General features: G+C 34.9%; 1 protein-coding gene across 3 annotated transcripts in view; it reads left to right on the top strand.

Annotated features, from left to right (window-relative positions):
- ABCB7 (ATP binding cassette subfamily B member 7) overlaps positions 1-12802 on the top strand; it is a 106868-nt gene that overhangs the window by 70561 nt on the left and 23505 nt on the right. The window lies entirely within an intron of this gene.

Below are 12802 nucleotides of genomic sequence, written 5' to 3'. Positions count from 1 at the left end.
ACTTTATCTTCAATCTTTTTCTTCCTTCTCTGGCTTTAATTAAACATTTTATATGATTTTGTTTTTTCTAATCATTTAACATTCCAATTATACTTTTTGATTTTTAAGTACTTGCCATAGAGTTTGCATTATACATTTATAGGCAGTCTAATTCCACTTTAATATGACACTATTACTGCTTCATGGGGGTGGTACACATAACAGTATTCCCAATTCATTCCTTCTATCACTTACACACTGCTGTGATTCATTTCACCTATTTATAAGCTTTAATTACCCAATACATTGTTGCTGTTATTATTTTGAAGAAACTTATCTGTTAGATCAATTAAGAATAAAAATAAATTATTTTATTTTACATTAATTTATTCCTTCTCTAACATTGCTTCCCAATTAAATGTAAATCTGAGGTTTTGACCAATATCATTTGCATTCTCTCTGGAAAACTTTATTTAAAAACAATTTTTGCAAGATCCATGTACTAGCAACAGATTTCCTCAATTTTTGCTTTTGTGGAGAGTGTATGTTTTTCCCTCACTTGTAAAGGACAGTTTCACTAGGTGCAGAATTCTAGGTTGGTGGATTGTTTTTTTTCAACAGTTTAAATATTTCATTCCACTCTGTTCTTGCTTGCATTCACTGTTATTTTTATTCTTGTTCCTTTATAGGTGATTCCCCTGGCTTCTAAGAATATTTTTGTCTTTGATTTTTGTAGTTTGAATATGATATGCCAGGCTGTACCTTTTGGGAGTTTTTTGTTGTTGTTATTGTGGTTTTTTTGTTTCTTTTGTTTTGTTTTTTCTACTTGGTGTCCTCTAAGCTTTCCTGGATCTGTGGTTTGGTGTTGTCATTAATTTTAGAAAATTCTTAGCCTTCATTATTTCAATTATTTTTCCTGTTCCTTTTCCCTTTTCCTTATGGTATTCCCATTATGTATACGTATGTTACACCTTTTGTAATTCTCCCATATTTCTTGCATATTTTTTCCCTTTTAAATTCATTTTGTTCTTTGCTTTTCACTTTGTGAAGTTTTCACTGACATACGTCTTGAAGCTCACTGATTCTTTTCTATTTTGTGTCCTGTCTACTGATGAGCCTATCAAAGACATTCTTCATTTCTGTTAGAGTGTCTTTGATTTCTTGTACAACCTTTTGATTCTTTCTTAGAGATTCCTCTCTCTTTGTTTATATTACACATCTTTTCTTGCATGCTGTCTGCTTTTTCCATTAGAGCCTTTGGCATTTTAAATTCCTGGTCTGATAATTATAAAATCTCTGCCTTATCTGAGTCTGGTTCCGATGTTTACTTTGTCTATTCAGACTCTTCTTTGCCTTTTGGCATGCCTTGTAATTTTTTTTGAAAACTAGACACAATACATTAGATGATAAATATGCCTTTAATGTGAGATTTTATGTTTATCTGGCTAGGAGTTGGCTGTCTGTAATGTTAGTTGTAGCTGTAGGTGTCAGAGGCTAGAATTTCCTCTAGAACCTGCTAAACAGGGGCCAGACAAATTTTAGGGGATAAGGCCATATGAACAAAAAATTTTAATGAATCAGGTTCACATATCATGTAACTTCTACTAGTTACATTGAGGTTGTTCATTAAATATCAGTGTGATCTACTTTTCCCCTCTAAATGTTTTATCTCCTAGAGGATTTAGATAAGAGGATTTATCTCTGATTAGATTAGTGGAGTTGAGACTGCAAGTCAATTGCTCTTTCATATTCTTTAATTTGCTTTCAGTTCTGTGTGCTTCAGCCATGAAATAAGGTAAAACAAGTTTGTTTTGTGGATATTATGATCTCTAGCTTTTAGATGTTTGTTATTGAAAATGACAATGACATATAGTCCTTTTCTGTGTCATACCGTTCCATGTTTATACTTTCAAACTGTTATATTAGGTAAAAACGACATTTCTTACAAATATTACATTATGTAACAGTCTTGCATATGGAGTCTTCTGCGTGTCTGTTATTCATATAGATCAGTCATAACTCTTGCTTTACTTTCTCAGGATCCATATTCAGCTATGTTGCAAGGATTGGATTAAATAGGCTGTTTTCTGTTGAGGTTACTCTTTGATGCCCAGAGCAAACTTTATATACAAGCCAGAAGTATTTTGTTTATACAGTGGAAATCTTTAATGACATTTGCTTTGTTGCCTAGGCCTAATTTTCATGAATTAATAATGTATACAATATAAAATAATTTTATTTGATCATCTTACATAAGTGCTTTGTTGTTGTTTGATATTTTTCCTTTAATGAGAATAGAAACTTCAGTTCTATGAGGATTCTACCACTACCCTGATAATCTTTACAAATTGTCTGAGTACCCTTAATGCAGGCAAACCCCAAAATTGGGGCTCAGCCTGGGAGGGTTCTTGGCTTCGTGCAGGAAAGAATTTAAGAGTGAGCTGACAGCAAAGTGAAAGCAAGATTATTAGAGCAACACAGTACAGGAAAATGGTTGCTCCATAGACAGAGTAGTAGCAGCAGCCCTTTCAGCAGCAGTGGATTTCTGGCTAGCTATATGGCTATTCCTTGATTAGTTGTGAAATAAGGGGTGGGTTATTCATGAATTTCCTGGAAAAGGGATGAGGAGTTCCTGGAACTAAGGGTTCCTTCTCCTTTTAAGCCATATAAAGCAATTTCCAGGAGTTGCCATGGCATTTGTAAATGGTGCTGGTGGGAGTTGCTTTTAGCATGGTAATGCATTATAATTAGTGTATAATGAGCAATGAGGGCAACTAGAGGTTGTTTTTGTCACCATCTTGGTTCTAGCTGGTTTTGGCTGGTTTCTTTGCTGCATTCTGTTTTGCTCAGATCCTGTTTGTTTAGTGGGGCCTCGTGACCAGTGCTTGGAAAATAATTCACGCCAATCTCCTACCTTACCTTGTCTGGTTTTCTTTTATCTTTGTTTTGCCTTGCTAATCAAATCTCTCTTTAGTGTTCCTGGTCTTTATTTTTTTCTCTCCTGATTCTTTTGTGAATAGAGAAGCAATTAAAGGAATAAAATTCTTTTTTACTTGTTTAGATATATTGGGCACTTCTTGGCAGCACTGCTCATAAAGCCCTTAGTTTAACAGAGGCCACTCTGAAAGAGGTGAATTTATTAAGGAGTTTAGATATTAAAAAGTCTGAAAGAATTGGGTTCCTCAGATGACTAGTCATGATCATAATGGGAAAAGTGATAATTAAATCTAGAACTTGAGGTCCTCAGCAAACTGACTATATTGACCAGTAATTTTGGCACCATGTAGATATAGCATACTTTTGGTAGTCCTTTATGGCAATTTTACTTTTTACTTAACTCTGTTCTTCAGTTAGTGTCCCAAATTGTACAGTTTTGTGCTAAAAATTAAATGAATACCATTTTGTAATGATATACCAGTCTCTGATAATTCAAGAGCCTAGCAGATTATTTGTATGATTTAAATTTTTGATCTAAGAAAGAAAAAAAGTTTTATAAGTTCCTGAGGCTGGGCATGGTGGCTCATGCCTGTAATCCCAGCACTTTGGGAGGTCGAGGCAGGCAGATCACTTGAGGCCAGGAGTTTGAGACCTTCCTGGCCAACATGGTGAAACCCCATCTCTACTAAAAATACAAAAATTAGCTGGGCATGGTGGTTCGTGCCTGTAGTCCCAGCTACTCGGGAGGCTGAGGCATGAGAATCACTTGAACACGGGAGGCGATAGTTGCAGTGAGCCGAGATCACGCCACTGCACTCCAGCCTAGGTGACAGAGTGAGACTCCATCTCAAAATTTAAAGTTTCTTTATTTCTCATGTACTTAGTGTGCACATTGCAGTCAGATTAAATATACCTTTTGTCACAAGATTACAATCTTGTAAATATAACCAGTTTCTTAATTTTTAAAAAGTAACAGGGGTATGAAACTTCATATTGGGTTGATTTTTATTGAAATACACTGTGATTCAGTGTTATTTTTAGACATTTCCTACCCCCAGGGAGCCGGGTCTGTGGTGTGATGCTGGCTTTATTTCTTTTAATTTTAATGTACATTCAATGGAATGCACTCTTTTTAGTATACAGTTCTATAATTTTTAACACGTGTGTATTCATGTAATTACCACCACAGTCAGGATACAGACAAGTGCTATCACCCCAAAAATCTCCCTTTTGTTACCTCTTTATAGTCATACCCTTTCCAGACCCCTAGCTGCTGGGAAACATTGATTTGTCCTCTATCACCATGGTTTTCTCATTTTGAGAATGCCATATAAATGGAATCATGTAGTATATAACCTTTTGAGCTGATTTCTCACATTAAGCATGATGTCTTGGTCATTCATCCATGTTACTGGATATACCAGTTTGTTTCTTTTCATTGCCAAATAGTATTCCATGGTATGGATATAACAGAGTTTGTCCATTCACCCATTCAACAACATTGGGTTCTTTCCACTTTTTAGTGATTATAGATTATAACTAGAGCTGCTTTAAACATTCAGACACAGGTTTTTGTGTGAACTTGAGTTTCCATAGCTCTAGAATAAACACTTAAGAGTGGAATGCTAGGTCATGCTAAACACATTTTTAACTCAATAAGAAACTGCCAAGCTGTTTTCCAGAGTAGTTCTCTTTGTATTCCCACAGCAATATATGAAAGAGTTCTTGTTGCTTTGCTTCTTTGTCAGCACTTGGTATTGTCAGGTGAATGGTGGTATCTTGTGGTTTTAATTTATATTTCTCTTAAGGCCTGGGATATTGAGCAGCTTTGTGTGTATTTAGTTTACATTTGTATATCTTCCTTTTGTGAAGTATCTGTTTAAGCATTTTGTCCATTTTTTAATTGGGCTGTATGTTTTTCCTCTCAACTTTAGTGAATTCTTTATATATTCTTATATGAAACCTTTACCAGATATATGATTTGCAGATATACTCTCCCAGTCTGTAGCTTGTTTTTTAATCCCCTTAATAGTATTTTATGTAGAACAAATGTTTTTAATTTTGATGAATTTCAGTTTATTATTTTTTTCCTTTATGGATTATGCTTTTGTTGTCATGTCCAATAACTATTTGCCTAACTCAAGGTCATTAAGATTTTCTCTTTTGTTTTCTTCTAAGTGTTTTATATATTTTTCTCTTATATTTAGATTGTGCCACGTTTTTTAAAAAATACGTACTGAACTAAAGTGCTACAGTTTGAATTCTTGTGTGAGGTTTAGGTAGAAATTAAATTTTTTCCCAATTCCAACACCAAATTGAATTTTTTTCCAATTGTTCCAACACCAAGGCTATCCTTTCCCCATTCAATTTGCTTTGTTTCCTATTGCTGCTGTAACAGATTATCACAAATATAGTAGCTGAAAACACCACAAATTTATTATCTTACATTTCTGGAGGTCAGAAATCCAAAATTAGGTTTCACTGGATCGAAATAAAGATATTTGGCATGGTTGTGCTCCCTCCAGAAACTCTTGAGGAAAATCTATTTCCTTGCCTTTTCCTGCTTCTAGAGTTCACCTACATTCCTTGGCTCAGGGCCTCTTATTCCATCTTCAGCATCAACAGCATGTTCAATCTCTCTCTGACTCTGACCCTTCTGCTTCCCTTCATCTTATCTTCTCTCAACTTTGACTCTCCTACTTTTCTCTTATAAGTACTCCTGTAATTAGATTTGGCCCACCCACAAAATCAAGGATAAAGAACATAATCATGTTCTTCAGCGTAATCACATCTGCAAAGTTCATTTTGCTATGTAAGATATCATCTTTATAGGTTCTGGAAATTGGTACATGAATATCTTTGGGGAGCCATTATTCTTTCTACCATAATGATTATATATGGGATGTTTTTCTGGAATCTATTCTGTTTCATTGATCTTTGTGTTTCTGCATTCACCAGTACCACACTGTTTTTATATTTGATATATATATATATATATATATATTTTTTTTTGTAGTTTTATAGTAAGTTTTAAAGCCAGCTAAGATGATTCTTCCAACTTTCTTCCCTTCTTTTCAAAACTGTTTTTTGCTATTCCAGTTTTTTTGCCTCTGCATATAAATTTTAGAATAAACTTTTCTATAGCTATTAAAGCTCTTCTATCAAAGAAGGCTGATGATGTTTTAAATGAAATTTTATTAAAATGTAGACCAATTTGGGTAGAATTGATATCCTTACTAGGTCGTGTCTTCCACTGGATGAATGTAGTATGTTTCTCCATTTATTTAGCTTTTCTTTGATTTATTTCATCAGCATTGATAGCTTTCAGCATACAGACATGATACATGTTTGATTATACCAGTGGTTCCCAACCAGGGGTGATTTTGACCCCATGAGGACATTAGGCAATGTCTGGAGACATTTTTATAGGTCACAACTAGAGGGGTGGGGTATGCTACTGGCGTGTATTGGGTAGAGGTTAAGGACACTGCTAAACATCATACAATGCACAGAATACCTCTTCCTGCAAGAAATAATTATGGAACCCAAACTGTCAGTAGTGCTGGAGGTTGAGACCCTGAGTTAGATTTATACTTAAGAATTTTTTTTATTTGATGAGGGCAATGTCAATAATTTTCTTTTTTAAATTTTGGTTTCTAACTGTTCATCGCTAATATGTTGATATATTAGTAATTATTGATTTTTGTTGATCATTGTAATATATTGATAATAATATTGGTATCAGTTATATATTTGGATTTCAGTCTACCATTTTATTATGTGTTTTCTGATAAATTTATTTTGTTACTTGGTTTTACCTTTACTGTCATGTTTTATGTTATTTGAACAGATTTTACTATCCCATTTTAATTTATCTACTATGTGTTTTAGTTTATCTCTTTATATAATTTTGTAGTGGTTACTCTAGAAATTATAATATACATAAGTAACTTTTCACAGTCTGCTTAGGATCAGCATTTTACTACTTCAAATGAAATGTAAAAACTTACTACTCTGTAAGTTCCCTTACCTTCCCCCTTTATATTTACAATTGTTTCATATATCTTGATATACTGTAAACCCCATCAGTCAGTAATCTTTTTTATTGCTCTATGGAATCTTTATAGACAAATATAAATTTTGCTTTTAACCATCAAACATATTTTTAAAGAACTTAAGAATAGGTTATTATATTTACACAGATATTTACCATTTCCATTGCTCTTCCTTCATTCCTGATATTCCAGGTTTCCTTCTGCTTTCACTTCTTGTATGAAGAATTTTCTTTAGCAGTTATTTTAAAGCAGGACTTCTGGTAACTAATTCTCTTAGTTTTCCTTAATCTGAAAATGTCTTGATATTCCCTTCATTCACAAAGGCTAATTTTGCCCAGTGTACGGTACTAGGTTGACAGTTCTTTTCTTTCACCCCTTGAAAAATGTTGTCCCACTTAATGCTGGCCTCTGTGGAAATCTGCTGTCTTAAGATTGTTTTTCCCTTATATATAACGTGTTTTTATCTAGCTGGTTTTAAGATTTTTTTTCTCTGTCTTTAGCTTTCATAAGTTTAATTATGATGTGTCTTGGTGTGAATTTCTTTGGGTTTATCCACATTTGGGTTACTCAGCTTCTTGAAATTATAGGTTTATGTCTTTTGCCAAATTTGGGAAATTTTCAGCCATTATTTCGTTGGTACTTTTTTGTGCCCCACACTCTTCTGCTATCCTTCTGGGACTCAATAAAGGATGGTAAGTGTTTTGTTACAGCTCCATAGGTCCCTGAGACTCTCTTGGCTTTTTTTTTTTCTTTAGTCTATTTTCTCCCTGTTGTTAAGCTTAGGTAGCATCCCAACATCTGCTGTGTATTTTAATGATATTGTTGACTACTAGAACGTCTGCTTGGTTGGTAAGACTCTTGTATACCTTACCTTGAAATCTTGATTGGTAAGATTTATATAGCTTCCATCAGTTGTAGCTAAACTTAACAAAGATGGATGGCATAATAATGGAACATTAACAAGAGCTGGGATTTCAGTGTTTTTATTAAGCCTGATAGTATTGTTTTCACATATTATTAATGTGCATCAATTTAATTTCTTCAGAAAAACTTTGGCAGTCTGACAAACTTCCTGTTCCTAAGCGATGGTTGATGTTTTTCATACTATACTTGCAGAAAATGTAGAATGTGAATGATTAAGCATTTGCCTTGAATATATGAAAGCATTGTATTCCTAATTATTGTTCTATCTCCAAGTTCATTAATACTTGCCTCTGTCTTCTCCATTTTGCCATGGAGCCCATCCGTTGAGTTTTTGTATGTCAGTTATTATATTTTTCAGTTCTGTATTTTTCATTTGGTTCTTTATATCCTTTATTTCCTGAGACTTCTTTTTTTCACTTATTTCAAGCATGTTCATAAATATTCCTTGAAGCACTTTTATGATGGCTACTCCGAAATCTTTCAGATAGTTATAATGTTTGTGTCATCCTGATGTTAGTGTCTATTAATTGTATTGTCTTATTCAAATTGATATCTTATTGGTTCTTGATATGATTTTTTAAATTGAAACCTGGACATGTAGAGTATTATTAGACTCTGAATCTTATGTAAATCTTCTGTTTAGCAGGCCTCCTGTGTCACTACTTCAGTGGAGTAGGGGTGCTGCCTCATTACTGTGGGTGGAGATGAGAATCCAGGTTCCTACTTGGGCCTCTATTGGCTCCTGGCAGAAGAGATTCCTCATTACTGCTGAATGGAGTGAGAAGTTAGACTCCTGAGTAGAATAAAAGGCAGTAGACTGGGCGAAAATATTTGCAAACCACATATCCAACAAAGGCCTTATACTTAGAATATATAAAGAACTCTTAAAACTCAACAGCAGAAAAACAAACAATCCAATTATAAAATGCATAAAAGACATGAACAAATATTTCACCAAAGAGAAGATATAGATTGCAAATAAGCACATTAAAAAGTGTTCAACATCAATGAGGTATCAATATGCACCTATTGGAACAGTTTTGAAATAAAAAAAAAAGGATAATACCAAATGTTTGTGAGGATGCAGAAGAACTGGGTCACTCATACTTTGCTGGTTATTATAAAATGATACAGCAGGCCAGGCGTGGTAGCTCACACCTGTAATCCCAGCACTTTGGGAGGCCGAGGCAGGAGATCACTTGAGCCCAGGAGTTTGAGACCAGCCTAGCCAACATGGTGAAACCCCGTCTCTACCGAAAATACAAAAATTAGCTGGACCTGGTGGCGTGCACTTGTAGTCCCAGCTACTCAAGAGGCGAAGGCAGGAGAATCGCTTGAACCTGGGAGGTGGAGGTTGCACTGAGTCGAGATCATGCCACTGCACTCCTTCCTGGGCAACAGAGTGAAACTCTGTCTCAAAAATATAAAATAGAATGATACAGCAACTCTAGAAAGAGTGTGGCAGTTTCTTAGTAAGGTCAGCATAGAGATGCCATATGACTTAGCAATTGGACTCTTGGGTCTTTTCCCAGATGAATGGAAACTTATATCCACCTGTATGAGAATGTTGATAACGTCTTTATTCATAGTAGCCTAAAGCTGGAAACAACCAAATTGTCCTTCGGGGTGACTGGTTGAATAAATTCTAATACATCAATGGAATAATCCTTAGCAATAGCAAATGATGGGCTATCGATACATGCAACAGTCTTGATAAACTTTGAGCGCATTATGCTGAATAAAACAAAAGCTGATCCTAAAAGGTTATATAATATATGATTCCATTTCTAGAATATTCTCAAGATGAGTAAACTGTAGAGATCAAGAGCAAATTAATTAGTGGTTGCCAGGGTAAAGGGACTGGGGTGATGCAGGTAGAACGGGGGTGAATAAGAAGTAGTGGCATAATGGATTTCTCTTGTGATGGAATAGTTTTGTATCTTGATTGTGGTGCTGGTTACAGATCTGAACGTGCGATAAAATTGCATAGAACCGCACGGACAGACACATACGTACTACACACACATACACTTGAATACAAGCTAAAAGTTGGTGAAAACTGAATGAGTTCTCTAGTCCAGTAGTTAACAGTAATGTGCCGATGTTAACTTTCTGGTTTTGATATGAACTACAGCGAAATAAAATGTCATTAAGAGATGCTGGGTGAAGGGTACGTGGGTCTCTTTGTACTACGTACTGTTTTGCAGCTTTCTATGAGTCTCATTATTTCAAAATAAAAAAGTTTTGGTTTTTTTTTTTAAAGATTCTCATTTGCCTGGAATGGTTTAAATCTAGTTCTGCTAAAGGCAGGATATTGGGGAAAACCACTGTTTGCTATTCCCACCCCCAAAATATCACAAAGCAAATAAAACTTTTACACTACATGTTAATAAAAACATCTACATGTAGTATCCTTCTTATTTCTTTGGTGTATTTCTTTCCTTTTTAACATATATGGCATATTTCTTACCTTTTTAAAATAACTTTTATGGGAAAACTGACAGTATTCAGTTATTATTAGAGGTAGTGCCATGCTTTTTGCATGTGCTAACTGCCCTGTTTCTGCCACTAACAACACAATGCAGATGACACTCACATATCCTGAACATTTACAAGGATGTTCTCTAGTTTGACCAAATCCAAAAACATTTTCAAGGAAGTAAAATTGCACAGCTTTATTGGTGATACATTAGTTTTAGGCATCATTCACTACAGCTTTGGAAAAGGTATAATGGGCTGTGAGTTATGAGAATTGCATGCTAGCTGTAACTATCACTTTTTCTCCTACTGAAGAAAGTGTATTGGATTGCAGGTGAGGGAATGTATCCTTAAATGGAAAACCTGGAATCTGCTCAAATTTATTTAAATTACTTTTGATATACTTTACAACTATAGCTGGTTTAAACAGTGCCTTTGAGAGCATCCATTTTAGGGTGCAAAAGAAGTGAAATATATTGTCCCTGCCTTATAAGCTGCTAATGTGGCTATGGTCTACTAGAAAAAATTCTAACTTCAAGTGTCAGACCTGTATTTTAACCTCAGCTCTGCTGCTTACCAGACAAGTCATTAAACCTTGTGGAACCCGAGTTTCCTCAACTATACAGATAAAATCTATTTTGTAAAATTTTTATTCCTTTCATCCCTCACATTTGTGAAAGGTACCTACCTTTCACCATACCTGATTCATCTAGCTGTTGTTCAGTAAATGTCAGTTTTGTCACAAAAGGTTTGTACATTATTTGGGTGATAGATACACTAAAATCCCAGACCTCACCAGTACACGATATATCCATGTAACTGGACTGCACTTGTACCCCTCAAATTTATACAAAAAGGATGGAAATATATCCATGCATATATACATACAAAATGAATCAGAAATATATCACAAAAGTGATAAATATTGAGGTATAAACTATAACAAAAAGATAGAAAATGGAGAGTGCCAAATTGGCTGCATGTTTCAAGAAGGCATTATGATAGAAATGGGATTAAAATTGGGCTTTGAAGAGTGACGAGGTAGATAGGGGAGAGGAGACCATTTCAAGAAGAAGCAAGACCTGTAATCTCAGCACTTTGGGAGGCTGAGGTGGGCGGATCACAAGGTCAGGAGTTTGAGACCAACCTGACCAACATGGTGAAACCCCGTCTCTACTAAAAATAAAAAAATTAGCTGTTTGTGGTGGTGCATGCCTGTAATCTCAGCTACTCAGGAGGCTGAGGCAGAAGAATCGCTTGAACCCAGGAGGCGGAGGTTGCAGTGAGCCGAGATTTCGCCACTGCACTCCAGCCTGGGCGACAGAGCGAGACTCCATCTCAAAAAAAAAAAAAAAAGGCAAAGAAGAAGCAAGAACCTGAGGTTATATGGCTACAAGGGAATCAGATTTGAGAAATTTATGCTATTTGAGACCTGCCATATATTCTATTAGATTTTGGAAGTCAGAAACCTTAATGTTTAAGGAGTTTATCTCATGTTACATTCTTAAAAGCATCCCAATATGTGCTGTGTATTTTAATGATACTGAATGCCTGCTTGGTTGGTAAGACTCTTGTATACGTTACCTTGGAATCTTGGTAAGAGTTACATAGCTTCTATCAGTTATAGCTAAACTTTGCAAAGATAGATGGCATAATAATGGAGCATTAACAAGATCTGGGATTTCAGTGTTTTTATTAAGGCTTATAGAATTGTTTTCACATGTTATTAATGTGCGTCAATTTAATTTCTTCAAAGAAACTTTGGGAGTCTCTGACAAACTTTCTGTTCCTAAATGATGGTTGATGTTTTGGATACTATAACTGCAGAAAATATAGAATGTGAATGATGAAACATTTGCCTTGAATATATGAAAACATCATGCTTCTAATTTTCTTTTTAAGTTTTATTTTGATGTATTCTCATGGAGAAATAGGTTCATTATTGAAAGCTTAGTTTTGATAATAATTGGGCTTTGTTTTATGTGGTATTGGGGCAAAGAAGCTTTCTGTAGGACAAATAGGACAAATGGATTTATCAGTGTTTTTTCCAATGGTGAATCAGCCACGTATACTTGTAATTCATCTGCTTTTGTGATCTGGTTTGCTGTGTAATTTAGTTTACCATTATTTTGGTGACCAAATTATTTTAAAAATATTTATTGAATGCCTACTGTATAAGAGCATTATATTCAGCATAGGTGGGAAAAAAAGTAAAATGACACAGACCCTCAAGGATCCAGTAGAAAAGGGAAATATATACACAAATAACTATAGTGTAAGACAGTTTGCCATAGTGTCATGAGCTTTGTAGGATTTTAGATAATGGAGACAGCATTTTTGAGTGGCAGATCTGGGATGATTTCATGGAAGCAGAAGCATTTGACTAATTCACATAGCTTATAAATGAATATTAACATGGCAGTGTCAAG

This window comes from Pongo abelii, chromosome X (assembly GCF_028885655.2).
Source record: "Pongo abelii isolate AG06213 chromosome X, NHGRI_mPonAbe1-v2.0_pri, whole genome shotgun sequence".
NCBI classification, from domain to species: Eukaryota; Metazoa; Chordata; class Mammalia; order Primates; family Hominidae; genus Pongo; species Pongo abelii.
Note: the sequence above shows the minus strand (reverse complement) of the source record. Positions and strands in the feature narration are given on the sequence as shown.